At 36.4% G+C, this 14,828-nt stretch overlaps 1 protein-coding gene across 5 annotated transcripts in view; it reads right to left on the bottom strand.

The window, feature by feature from the left end:
- Positions 1 to 14,828, bottom strand: part of LOC125232322 (ubiquitin carboxyl-terminal hydrolase 8-like) — an 82,714-nt gene that overhangs the window by 8,119 nt on the left and 59,767 nt on the right. The window lies entirely within an intron of this gene.

Below are 14,828 nucleotides of genomic sequence, written 5' to 3'. Positions count from 1 at the left end.
GTGCTACGACGTAGCTCCGTAGCAGGGGCATTCCAGTTGCAATTCTTCTAATACTTTTGAAGATGCTAAGAAAGGGAAGTTGTGTCTTCTCAGACAGAAGGGTTAAGCGGTACTTTTCATGACTTGGTTAACAAATTGGCAGTATTTTCTCGAGCTTTACGGATTTGATTGAAATAGCTGCCGTACAAGGTAAAAGCATGTCGACATTCTCGTGGATTGCCCTCAGACGTGTACTTGTATAGCCGGTAGCTGGTATAAAGATTTAATAGTTTACGTCATTGGCTACGAGTTAATTACTATCGACCTCTGTAATTGGCCGGTAGGCTTCTATTTCCGGACCTTTAAACTTGCAGGGGTAAATGCATCAAGTATGGACACGGGTATAAGTCACGCAAGAATTCTTACTCGATGCGTTTAAGGTTTCATAATGTTAGACGATTTCGAACTAAACGAACACTATTCTGAAGTAACTACCATTTTGTGACTATTTAACAAAAATATGTGAGTGTATCTTATATCTTTAAACGAGCAATTCTTGTATATTTATTTATATATATACCGACGAACCGCCGGAAACCGCTCTAACGATTTCGCTGAAATTTGTTATGTGGGGGTTTTTTCGGGGGTGAAAAATCGATCTAGCTTGCCTGCCTTAGATCCCGGAAAACGCGAATTTCGAGTTTTCATGCGTTTTTCTTTCGCGTTAGTAAACGCAAAATAAGGTCGTTAATTTCGCCGACCGCGCATCGGCTAGGCGTAGCTCAGTCGTAAGAGGTCGGTCTAATGTTCGCAAGCACATTGCGGGTGTCAGGGTTTCGAATCCCAGCCAGAAATAAAGTTTTTATTTTTTTTCTATCTACAATAATGTAATATAACTCAGCTTTCAGACAAAAAAACTAAATCAAAATCGGTTCATCCGTTCGAGAGCTACGATGCCACAGACAGACACACACACAGACAGACAGACAGACAAACAAACAGACAGACAGACAGACAGACAGACATACACAAAAACAGACACGTCAAACTTATAACACCCCTTCGTTTTTGCGTCGGGGGTTAAAAATAGAACCGAGCGGTCGCCCAGATATTGTATAATTAATCTTTCATATTTCTGACCGCGAACTGTACCTCTACAGATTTATCACAAAAACAGACATACGCGAGTAAAAATAAATAACACATACAGTAATGAAACAAAAAGCGTAAAAGGCACCGCCCAGGGATCGATTATTGGCCCAACTGAATACTTAGTTTACGTCAATGATATGTGTAACCTAATAACCGAGGGGTCTGTCTACCAGTTCGCGGACGACACATGCATTATCACAGCTGACCGCGACGTAGCCGTCGCCGAGCGCACGATGCAATCTAACTTCAACACTGTGTGCAAATGGGCACATGATATGGGCTTAGTAATTAACGCGCAGAAAACAAAAATAATGCATATTCGTTCAGCTCACAATAAAACTACTCATGATATTAATGTGATTGCACACCAACATAACTGTCTGCACCAACTTAATACCACAGCATGTAATTGTATAAAAATAGAAGTGGTCACAGAACACATGTACCTGGGGCTTATAATCGACCACAGATTCAATTGGGGGCCACATATTAATTATGTGTGCGATAAACTAAGAGCAATTTTATGTAAAATGTCAACCCTGAGGTACAAATTACCATACAAAACACTACGTATGCTATACTTAGCCCTTGCTGACTCTGTGATCGGTTACGCTCTGAGTAGTTACGGTCGAACCTATAAAACCTATGTAGAAAAAATATATAACTTACAAATAAGATTATTGAAGTTACTGGTACCTAGACATGTAAAAAAGAAATATGAAACAGACTATGCTCAATTGTTCAAATACTGTAATATACTCCCAATTCAAAAAAAAATTAAACTAGCTGTACTAACGGAAGAATATCATCATGTCAATAATATAAAAGTAAAAAATAGATGTATAAAATTAAGAACCTTGCAGAGACAAAACAAATATTGTATACCCAAATATAATAACGTATACGGCACTAGGTTGTATACATATATTCTACCAAAAATACTGAATGAGATGCCAGAGGACGTAAGACTTAAGTATCTTAATGGAAAAAATATTAAAAAATGTATTAAAATGCATTTGTTACAATCTAACGACTTAAGCTATATGTACTAAGAATCCTAACTAGTATTCAAAACTTAGGTATAGATATAGTTAAGTAATATACTGAACTCCCCATCGGCACACAAACCTCTTCAAGGTTTTGCCAACGATGGGTCTTGTGTAAGAATGTGTAATTTTTCGTTTATTATTCAATAAATTAAAAAAAAAAAAAAAAAAATCTATATTTAAAGAAGTTATTCAGGATATAACACTTTAAGTTCTCGGGCTTTGTACACATATTTAAAGTCACACACAGGTCACCACGGCCAGTACAACCCGGCCGAAACGTTGGGAAAAAAGGTAAAAATAATGTTAATTAATCGCGTTCGACCTGTGTGTGACTTTAAATATGTTATTCAGGATGTCGGAAACTTTTGGTGCATTATTTCACCCGCTCGATTGATGCTGGCTGTACCAATAGCGGCAATAGCTATACATAAACAATAAGCCAAGTACCACGTATTTCGCTCTAGTTGTCGCTACATCCATTTACGGCGGCGAGACTCGTAAATAAGTAGTAGATTCAGATATTATTTTAATGACAAAATTCTGTCGACTCAAAATTAAAGTAAATGGCAACACGAATTAAACGCGTAGGCAAGAAGTCGTACGTCATTGACTAAGGGTTAATCGGTACGGTTCGTACTGACCTCTGTAAGAAAACAGTAGGCGGCATCTATTTCAGCACGCTATGAACAAAAAGGGACAGCAAGGTCAATTCAAAAGAATTAAAAAGTTTTTATACAATTATTTTCGGTATTGATTGGATAAGATAAAAATATGTGTAATCCGGTGTCTAGCAGCCTACAACATAATTATTTCTAAACCTGTTTATTTAGTCTGTCGGCCTACGTCATAATTGAAGCGAAACTTCTAATGCGACTTAAAACTGATAGCGTTAAACGTTTAACGCTCAGAGTTGACACTTCCAACTGACAGCGTTAAAAGAGCCTCAGTGTTACCAACTCGAATTAAAAAAAAAAGATTGACTGATATGAATGCGAGGAATATACCAAAAATTATGCCAATTTTTGAAGTGAAACTCTTTAACTTGTTCGTGTTTGATGAGTTTATGTTTGCTATTTTAATAATATGAGCAATTAGCAATGTAACATAGTTAAAACAGTAAAAATATGGAAGTAACTAAACGCAAAAACACGACAGTCACTGGACAAAATGGTTTTTAAGGTTACTTTCATTTCCACATTACGAAGTTTCGCTTCTTCCGCGCGGAGGGACTAAACGCACTATTTTTTATTTCTAAACCTGTTTATTTATTGAAATTTTAATCTGTAAAGAGCAACCTTTTACCCTTCTACTGCGTCTTTAAAGGCCGTAGCAGGATAAGGGAAGAAAAAATGCCCTTTAATGATTAGAAGCTGGTTTTTTTTCTATAGTTACTTACACTTAGTAGTACGATTGTGTAGTTTTGTTGAAAAATTTCCAGTGGTTCAGCCGGCAGAAAAAAAAACCAAATTCATGAGTTATGATTTTTCTCTAAAAGTATTTAACTCTATCATACAATCTTTTTCATTTTGGTTAACTAAATAGTACCTGGAAGAAAATTGAGTCTCCAACTATATATTTCTGCAAAAAGTACGTAAGATCATTAAATAAGGCTTTTTTAGAAGTATCACTTAGAGTGGTCGCTCTTTCAGAAACTAAAAAAAAAATTGAAATGTTGATTTACGTACTTTTTGCAGAAATATTATAGTTGGAGACTCAAATTTCTTCCAGGTTATAAGTACTATTTAGTTAACCAAAATGAAAAAAAAAAAAAAAAATTGTATGATAAAGTTAAATAATTTGAGAGAAAACTCATATTTCATGAATTTGGTTTTTTTCTTCTGCTGGCTGAACCACTGGGTATTTTTCAACAAAACTTTGCACAATCGTACTACTGTGTAAGTAACTATAGGAAAAAAAACCGGCCAAGAGCGTGTCGGGCCACGCTCAGTGTAGGGTTCCGTAGTTTTCCGTGTTTTTCTCAAAAACTACTGAACCTATCAAGTTCAAAACAATTTTCCTAGAAAGTCTTTATAAAGTTCTACTTTTGTGATTTTTTTCATATTTTTTAAACCTATGGTTCAAGAGTTAGAGGGGGGGGACGCACTTTTTTTTCCTTTAGGAGCGATTATTTCCGAAAATATAAATATTATCAAAAAACGATCTTAGTAAACCCTTATTAATTTTTAAATACCTATCCAACAATATATCACACGTTGGGGTTGGAATGAAAAAAATATCAGCCCCCTCTTTACATGTAGGGGGGGTACCCTAATAAAACATTTTTTTCCATTTTTATTTTTGCACTTTGTTGGCGTGATTGATATACATATTGGTACCAAATTTCAGCTTTCTAGTGCTAACGGTTACTGAGATTATCCGCGGACGGACGGACGGACGGACGGACGGACGGACGGACGGACAGACAGACATGGCGAAACTATAAGGGTTCCTAGTTGACTACGGAACCCTAAAAACCAGCTCCTAATCATAAAGGGCACTTTTTGTTTCCTTATCCTGCTACGGCCTTTGCAGCGATGTCGAATATAAAGTATTGACGCGGCTCAACACGCGAATTCTTTGCATTAATGATCACATGAATATGTAGCGTAGAAGAACTCCGTATCCTTCACAACATAAAAAAGAGCTAAAAGAATACCTACATGATACTTTTTTATCTGTAATACTGTATTAGTAATACAATTTTCGTGATTTCTTTTCTCGATATAATTCTACTTAGAACAAAAGGCGTATTTGTATACTTCGACGTATCCTCCTGCGATGTAAATATACATGATAGGTACATTGTAGCTCATGCCTTGAATTAAGAGCCCAGGGGCCCGTTTCTCGAAAGGTACAAGCCTTGTATTACAAGTGTGTTTCCATGACAACCCATACGATTTGTCAGTTCGCGCACTTGTAATACAAGGCTTGTACCTTTCGAGAAACGGGCTCCAGGAGTTTCCAGTCTCCAACATATAATCTTCTTTTAGCCTAATCAATGGACTTGGGTGTTACTTTGCTGAAATCCACAACAGTCAAAATCTAGAAGATTACTTCGCTAATAGATTCCTATATCTAGCTTTTGACTCCTTTTACCTTTAAATTTTCAGCATTACAAAAATAAATTTAGAGCCCGTGGAAAGAGCTTAATTATAGTATTTTATGCAACTGGTGGTTAAAAGAGGTCAAAAAAGGCGAGTGGCGTGGGTAACAATTTGAGGCGGAGCCGAAAATTGTTAATAAAGACGCCACGAGCATTTTTTGACTCAGTTAAACACCGTTGCATACAATACTTTTTCTACGACCAAGCACTTACTTTGAAAGAAAATTATAAATTCAATAAATACCTACTTTCAGTCATCTTAGTTATCTAGTGGACCACCTACCATTTCGAAAATGCAGTTTGAGTGCAAACATGAAATAAAACTGTCTATGGTACATGGTTCTTTGAAGCCTGGCCACTAAGACGAATCGAGTCGAGTTGAATCGAGTTCTCATACATTTGAATGCGATTCGACGCGTCGCCAATGATCGCAGCAGAAAACGAACGAGTCTCGACTCTGCGAATGCCAGGCTTTATCTGACATTCTAAGGTTTCATTTCATTTCATTTCATTTCATTTATTTTGCAATGTGTGTTACAAAGGTCTTAATAAGTATACATGTGAATAGTTTCAACACACCCTGTGAGGGTATTGCAATATATCTAAAACTAGATTTAAAGTTAATATTTCTACACAACGAATGTCATTTCAGTTAAAGTTAATTTTAAGTTAGTAAAGAATACAATTCAATTTAGCCTTAATAAATAATTGATAAATAATTTAATTACATTTAGTTCGTTCATAATTACATTCAATGTTTATAATATAATATATAATTATTTAGAGAGGTGACGGTATTATGTTATAAGTATTGATTTAAATATCCTGGATGTCATCATATTGTAGATATTCCGTGACGGTGTAAAAGGCTTTTTCGACAAGGAAATGTTTTAACAGTCGTATAAATTTATTGTAGTTAGGCTCAGATTTTATGCAGTTCGGTAATTTGTTATAGATCCTTATCGAAGAAGGATATGGTCCATTTTTATGTATCGCTAGTTTAGACGACACTTGCACTAAATTACATTTAGAACGGGACTCAAAACGACGTGGTACATCTCCGATTTTAATGAACTTATCTGGGTGATTTTTAACAAATTTACACGACTCTAAGATATAGATGCAAGGCAAGGTCAGGATGCCAAGGTTTTGAAAATATACTTTGCAGCTTTCTGGGTGTTTCGTGTTTGAGAGTATACGGATGGACTTTTTCTGTAAGATGAATAAATCTGGTGCGTCAGTACTGTTGCCCCATAGGATCACGCCATAGCTAAGCCATGCATGAGCAAACGCATAATACGCCGATAAGGCAGTCTGTAGGTCGGTGGTCCTTTTTAGTTGTCCTAGAGCATAATTGAATTGGCTATATTTGGTTTTTATTTTTTGTACATGATCTTTCCAATTTACATGGGTGTCAATAGTGATGCCGAGGAGTGAGAAAGTGGGGACGCATTCCAATTCAATGCCGTCAAAGGAAAAATGGAAGTCTAATTCGGTTTTTTGGTGGGGCCTAAATTGCATCATTTTTGTTTTGGTAAAATTTATTTCTAGGTTGTGATCATTCATCCATTTTACAATGTTTGTTACAACATGATGTATTTTGTCATTGAGGTGTATATTATTTCTACATGATAGTAGTAGCGAAAAATCGTCGGCAAACATGACACAGTTTTCAGAAAAGGATTTTGGGAGATCATTTATATATATAATGAAAAGGACGCACCCTAGAACACTTCCTTGAGGGATTGAGTCTAACACTGGTTGGATGTCAGATCTAACTATGCTAATCTCTTTCGAGTGTTCGTCCGTATACTCAATATCAACGCATTGCTTTCTGTTGTTTAAATAAGATTGGAACCATTTATGTGTTATACCACGCACTCCGATACCGTATAATTTATCAAGAAGTATGTTAAATTTTACTTTTTCATATGCTTTTGTCATGTCAAATAATATACCAAGTGCGTATTCTTTTCTATCTAAAATTTCTAAAATTTCATTGACGTATTTGTAGACTGCTAAGGTAGTCGACCGTTTCTTGCGGAACCCATGTTGTGAATCAGTAAACAGGTTGTATTTTTCACAAAAGGAATACAGTCGCTTACACATTGCTTTTTCAAAAATTTTTGAAATTACTGGCAAAAGGGCTATCGGGCGGTAGTTGTTAGGGTCAGTTTTTTTGTTCTTTTTGTGAATAGGTTTTATTACAGCCTGTTTTAGTGCATCCGGAAATATTCCCTCGTGAAATGATTGGTTTATAATATAGGTTAGGGGAGGAGTTAGTTCTACTGCACAGGCTTTTATTAGGATAGAAGGTAACTCGTCGATACCGAAGCTTGTTTTTCCTTTTAAGCTTCGTATTAGGCCATATATTTCGCTTTCCTCCGCGGGATGTAGAAACATAGAGTTTTCTGTTGGTTGCAATACAGGTCGGCCGCGCGGTTCATCGCGCGCGCTTGCTGCCGACGACGCCGGCGTACGCCCAGCATTAGCAAACAAGTTGTTAAATACATTTGAGACTGATTTAGGGTCGGAACTAAGTTTGTTTTCGATACGTAATTGTATATTTTCTTTATATATTTTACCTTTTTTATTTTGACTTTGCTTTATGACTTGCCACATGCATTTTATTTTATTTGATGAATTTTGCATTTTCTTAATGAACTGTATCTTTTTTGATTTTCGGATAATACTTTTTAAGATTTTTCCATACGTTTTATAATGCCTAGCCAAAGTTTTATTTCCAGATGACATAACGTGGATCCTCAAAAATCGCTTATGCATACAAGATGTTTTGATACCTCGCGTTAGCCAAAGGTTTGTCAGAGTAGGTTTAACCTTAAGTCGATTTTTCGGTATACTTTTATTTAGGATTTCCTGAAGTTTTTCGCTTAGTGAGTTGTAGTTTTCATTTGCACGTTTATTTGAAGAGATATAGTTGTTCCAATCTACATTTGCTAATTCGGTCCTAAATAATTCGATGTTGTTTTTATTATAAATTCGTTTCGTTTGATACCAAACGTTTGTTTTATGGTTGTCAATTGAGGGTTTTTTTAAAGTAATAGTGGTACAGCTATGATCGGAAAAACCCAGTTCTGTTACTGAAGTGGTAAAATATTCAGTAAAGTTCGTAAAAATGAGGTCTAAACATGTTGAGCTATTTTTATTAATTCGGGTGGGCTCGGTAATATATTGCTTAAAGTTGAATTCGATCATTAAGTCCAACAACTTCATTGTTTGTTTACTTTTTTCTAGGATGTTAGTGTTAAAGTCGCCGCCTATTATAATTTTTTTATTGTTAAATTTGGTTTGGAGATACTCTAACATTCGTTCTAATTGCTTGAAAAAAATGTCACTCTCTCTATTATTCCAGTATAGTACAATTAATAAAAGGTTCAAATCTGTAAGCTCTATTGCACACATTTCTATGACATATTCTATCGACATGTCCTTTATTTCTTTACGTTCAGTGTAGTTCACTTTATCGTTTATTAATATTGCGACGCCGCCTCCGTTGTAATTTTCTCGCTGGAAAGATGTTGCCAGGTGGTAGTTCTCGAAACGTAAGAGCTCTACTTTTGCTGTGGTGAGCCAGGTCTCAGAAATGCAAAAAAATGTTAAAAATAATTAGAATGTTGTAAACATTTCATAAGAAACCTTTAAAAAATTCAACCTACGTAGGGTAAAAATACTATTATTTGCTATTCATAGAATTAAAATTGTCTAGTTTGCCTGAACTCTGAATACTTCGATATCTGCCTGTCTCTTATACACCCTGTTTTTATTGAATTTCGTTAACTTTAAGGGAAGGTTCTTTAGATCAAATGCAATTAATTCCTCTAAAAAATTAGCATCCCAACTCTTACGGTTACCGAGTTATTAAAAAAATAAAAATACTTACTGAACACGTGTGTGACAGCCTTTACCACTCCCTAATGTTATTTGTTTTGACATGTGCCGTCAATCACTTGACACTAACTTGAATGTTATCCGTGAGGGTCTCTCACACTGATTAATTCATTTATCATGTATGAAAACGATGATTTTTTGTTTTGCGAATTTAACTAAAAGTGATATACAGGCCACCCTGTACATTAATGTAACTACACCTGTTAATGTGTCGAATTTAACGGAAAACAAGAAAAACACGGTGTAGTTACATTAATGTACCTATTCTGTATTAAATGTCTATCTTGCCACAACCTATTATGACCAAACTGACAGTGGTCAAGCAATCCGCAAATTATCAAGCGATTAGGCTGTTCTTAATTATTATAATTTATATTTTCAAACCGACGAGCGTGTATGAGAAACGTTATGAAAGTGTGTGAAGCGAAAGTGGTTTGTCAGGATCGTAGTAAATGGAAATCCGTGATCTCTGCCTACCCCTCTGGGAAACAGGCGTGATTGTATGTATGTATGTATGTATATTTTCAAAAAACAGTTAAATGCTTTCTTGTTGGAAAAATGTTATTACTCTGTAGAGGAATTTTTAAGTATAAATGTAGATTAAGTAATTGTGACATTTTTATTTAGTTTTTATTTTTTAATTTGAATTCAATTTTAATTGCATGTTATGTGTTTTTGTTACTGTAGTCTTAAGTATTTTTAAGTACCTTTATATAAGATTTTTCACACACAATGTAAATTGTTCATGAATAAATGACTATGGCTATGACTTTAGATACATTTCTACCTACAATTATAGATACTATACTAAGTTTTCAATCTCTAATAGTAATGTGGCGCCGAATCGCAAACTGTTCAACACATAGTTCAGGAGTGCCCCCTCAGAGCCTACCCAGGAAGTCCCGACGACCTGATCTCACTTACTCCTGACGCAGCTCAATGGCTGAGAACCTTGGACATCAATTTGTGACATACTTTTCATGATATAAAATACTGTATACCTGTGAACCTATTTATGCCATACGATTAAATAAAATAAATAATCTCTAATAGAGCAATCCTCGAGCCCGCGTTAAATTTGCAGCGGTGTCGAACATAAAGTATTGACGCCGCGCCTAGGGTTGTAAAAAAACGGTTTTTTTTCTGGCTTGAAAAAAAAAAACATGAAAAAAAACCGTGAAAAAAAAAACAGTTTTCTTTCTGGAGTATGTTTTTTTCTAAAGTACGAAATCTCAAAATTTGCAAAGTAGTTAATACTTTTATACGGTTTTTTAGACAAAAAAACCGGCCAAGTGCGAGTCGGACTCGCCCACCGAGGGTTCCGTACCTACAAAACTATTAGGTACTTTTACGTTACTCACATAAGTCTAAAGACTGGGCTAGGCTAGAAGTATAGGTTCTCTAATGAGCATAATTGTGTTTAGCGCCACCTCTCGACGAATTCGCGAACTAATTAGCACAGCTTGCGTGAGGTCTTTTATAATGTTAACCAAATTCAACATTTTTTATTTTATTTTAAAGTAGGTGTTTTATGTAAAATTTCGTAGCTATAAATTTTAACACCTTTATTCATAAACGTACACTAAAGTTATCCAGCCGATAAAGTTCGTTTTTTGTCCCTTTCTATCACACCAATACGTCGGAAAGGGACAACCGAACTTTATCGGCTTGATAACTTAGTGTACGTTTATGAATGACGGGGTGAGTATTACCGTACTGTAAAAATGTAATGTATACGGATTAATGAATTTAATATAGATAGGTAATTATTGATATGTGGCAAAACGAAGGAAATTGTTTACACCTTCGCAATAAGTATCTAATGATATTTTTTTAATTTACCATGTTACTTCACGTACCTACTTAGGTACTTATTTTAAAAACTCTAAAAATGTCTATTGAGTTTCTGTCGCAGACCACCATGTGGCTTCTGCATATTCTGCGCTGTGATAGAGTTGCCATAGTAGGTATGTATATATTGTATAATAGGCAATAAGAGGCAAAAAACATATTGTGCTAAAATATTTAAAATACCTACAGTCATTTCCGAAACGTGTGAATTCACGTCAATACTTTCTTTTATCAGTATTACACGGAGTAGGTAAACGTTTCGTGGCAGCGGCAGCGCACACTGCAGAGAGCGCACGTGGACACCGGCGCGGCGCCACAGAATATATAATAGCACAAGTAAAGAAGGCCCACTGCTTTGATGTTTCCGAAATGCCGCCTTTTTAAATACCTACAACATTCTTACAAAGAAACGAGCCGCACGTGCGCGGCGTCCGGTGATAGGGTTACCAATGGATCCAAACGAATTAATACTCACATTAAATGTTATATTATTATATTCAAGTCTTGAGTACTTTCTAGGTATATACGCTGTATTTATATATTTTTGTTCAAGGTTCCAACATCACAAGCCTTATTGAACTTTTCCGTGGGACTTAATCAGTAGTAGATCTGTATAAGAATATCTTTTGGTATTTATTTTATTCAACATGTCTATTTAATTAAGTATTATTAGCCATTCCACCCGCGGACATCGCTTAAAAAACCTCGCGACGTAAAGTAACAATAGAAAGTGCGAACGTGCATTCCGTGAGAATGTGCGCCACCCCTGAGTAGGCCGCGAACTCGCGGCCACAGCTCGCGGCCGCCAGGATATACTTGTAGCGCGGCGATAGGATAGCGGAGTGAGCCGCCCCTGGCAGCGCCAGCGGACGCGTCTGTGTGCGTGAGCTAGGTATGCATACAACTACAACTGCTGTAGGCACCGCCCCCCCCCCCCCCTCAGCGCGTCCTCTGCGGCGCGGCGATAATCACCTAGCCCTAAGGCCCTGGTTTCTCTGGCCCGTCACACGCGCCCGGCGGCGTTTGGATGTGAGCCGCATGTACCGCTGTGCCACACGCTGTCGGTCGCGGGTGCGTGGGTTTTCTGACCCTTGGTCACCCGTCGTCGGCGACGGAACTCAGAAGCTCTGGTAGACTGATTTTTGAACTGTTGTGTTGTGCTCTGATCAAAATGAATGCAAAAATACTTACATTGTAATTCTTAGAGGAAGAAGATTATACGCGACTTAATCCGTCCATATAAATATTGATATTACCCAAAAAAAGAGACAGTCAAACGATATTTTTGTATGAAACCGGCAAAAAGAAAGTGAAATTTTTAACTTGGTACTCAAACACTTGCATTGTAGTAAAGAAAAAATTACATCATATATTCGATTAAGTATATCGAAAACAGTTCACAGAAGTACAATTCATCCATTGAATTACTATGTACTAACATACTAGAAATTACACCCCAAACAAAGTCTGTGCTCCGGCCGGCAGCGCGCGGCGCATGCGTGGGGAGGTACCGTGTCATAGAGTAAGACTTGACCAATGACCACCTAGACGCGACACTCTTAGTGTAGACCTTTTTTATACTTTTTGTAAAATACTAACCCCTTATTCATAAACGCACACTAAAGTTATCAAGCCGATAAAGTTCGTTTGTCCCTTTTCGGCGTATTGGTGTGATAGAAAGGGACAAACGAACTTTATCGGCTTGATAACTTTAGTGAACGTTTATGAATAAGGGGGTAAGTAGTTTAATTTTAGCACTATCATACATTGTGCTATGTTTAAGTTCTACTAAGTGAAACAAAAATACATTATTGATTTTTTCATATACCTACTTTAATTGCCCTTGAAGAAAATCATAGGTTATTATTGTATGAAAATATCGATTACAACTCGTGTTAGAACTGTGTAGTATTCATAAGTATAACGTGAAATAAATTTAACATTTCTCTTTTATATATTACAAACAGAATATAATCACAATTACTATACTTCATTACCTACATGTCAAGTCTGTGCGATTATGATGCGATTAATCTATGATTTCGTTCAACAAAATGGCAGCGATAGCTTCGCGTTTGAGGAGCGCGTCCCTTCATTGAAATAATTACTTAAATAAAGATCGATTAACATAGCGTGTATACTAACCGATGAAATGTGACACGTCAGTTTTATTCGATTTTCTCGTATGGCTTAAACAGCATCTTGTTGCGCAGGAAGGCATTTTTACATTTTATTTGTGTGCAGGCAGAAACATAAGTCCAATGGACTTATGTTTGTAGCGCAAACGTTTTGCTCGCAGTGTCCTCTCTAGTATTACCTCAATGAGTTCATCATTATCTTTAGTGAAGTCAGTCATTTTCCATATCAAGACGCCACCCGCCGTCCGTTGCTATTGTACAAAACGAATACAGACCGTCGCGTGCGGCGTGTGACCTTCGCCCGTCGAACCACCCGCCGCCGGCGACGTTTCAAAGAAACCACCCTCAAACATTTCCGAACAAAACATTCGAACGTCGTCAGTCGCGGACCCGCGTAAAAAACCACAACACATTCTATGAACATTGGTCAAGTGCGAGTCGGTTTTCGACTTTTCCATACAAAGAACTCATGAGCGCCTGAACGACTGTGATGGCAAAGTTAACTTTTCGCACTTTCAAGACTTTACGTATATATCTCGGAAACGATAAGAGATAGAGCAAAATGGACTTCAGATTTGGGCTGTCGTTGGCACAAATTCTATGTTTTCGTCAACAGAGACCTTTTTTTGGACCGATTTGAACAAAATTTTGCTCAGTCCACTTACAAACGGTCTTAAGCGCCTCCTTTTTAGTAGAAACTTAAGTCATTTTGGCAAATGAAAAAAAAAATTGAACAATTTCTAAAAAAAAAAAGACAGAAATGAATTTCTTTCTACCTGTCCATCACGCTTACAAAATTTTAAGACGTTTAGTACTGCTTGCAGCGTCAGTGAGTGAAAATCTTAATTTGAGTTTTTTCTCGTAAGTCCGACTTACGCTTGACTGTAGATTTCTAATAGGTTTTCCTGTAATCTACAGGTAGAGGGCTATCTCGTGTATTTTTTTGAAAATTTTACGCTAAGTAGTTTCGGAGATAAGGGGGGGAATGGTCATTTTTTGTCTATTTTCTTAAATTACTTCTAAAGTACCAAAATAAAAAATTAAAAAAAATATATTTCAAATGCTCATAAAATGCTCTTTCATTTGATATATAACACAATATAGTTTTAATAACTTTGATTTTTAATTTTCAAGTTTACCCCCCAAAAGTGACCCCTATGATTAAATTTCATTTAATTAAATTACATGTCCGTCTTTGGGCCACAGGTTTACATATGTGTACCAAATTTCAAGTAAATCGGTCCAGTAGTTTCGGAGAAATCGGCTGTAACAGAGGGACAGACAGACACACGAGTGATCCTATAAGGGTTCCGTTTTTCCTCTTTGAGGTACGGAACCCTAAAAAACCATATTTAGAAAAAAAACCAAGGTGCTCGGTTTTTTTTCATGATTTTTTTCATAATTCTGAAAAAAAAAAACATTTGGTTTTTTTTCTATTTACAACCCTAGCCGCGCCACACGCGATTCCCTGCATAAATGATTGCACGTGGATAAAATACGGTGTAAAAATAAATACTTTTCTTTGAGAAGGTCGTGAAAAAGATAAGGAAATGTTCATTAAGTTGTAAACGCGATCGCTTACTACTTACTCTTCTTCAACTCTTGGAGATCTACTAGTTAAAGGACTTCGCCTGTCTTATGATTTTC

Source organism: Leguminivora glycinivorella, chromosome 1 (assembly GCF_023078275.1).
Source record: "Leguminivora glycinivorella isolate SPB_JAAS2020 chromosome 1, LegGlyc_1.1, whole genome shotgun sequence".
NCBI classification, from domain to species: domain Eukaryota; kingdom Metazoa; phylum Arthropoda; class Insecta; order Lepidoptera; family Tortricidae; genus Leguminivora; species Leguminivora glycinivorella.
Note: the sequence above shows the minus strand (reverse complement) of the source record. Positions and strands in the feature narration are given on the sequence as shown.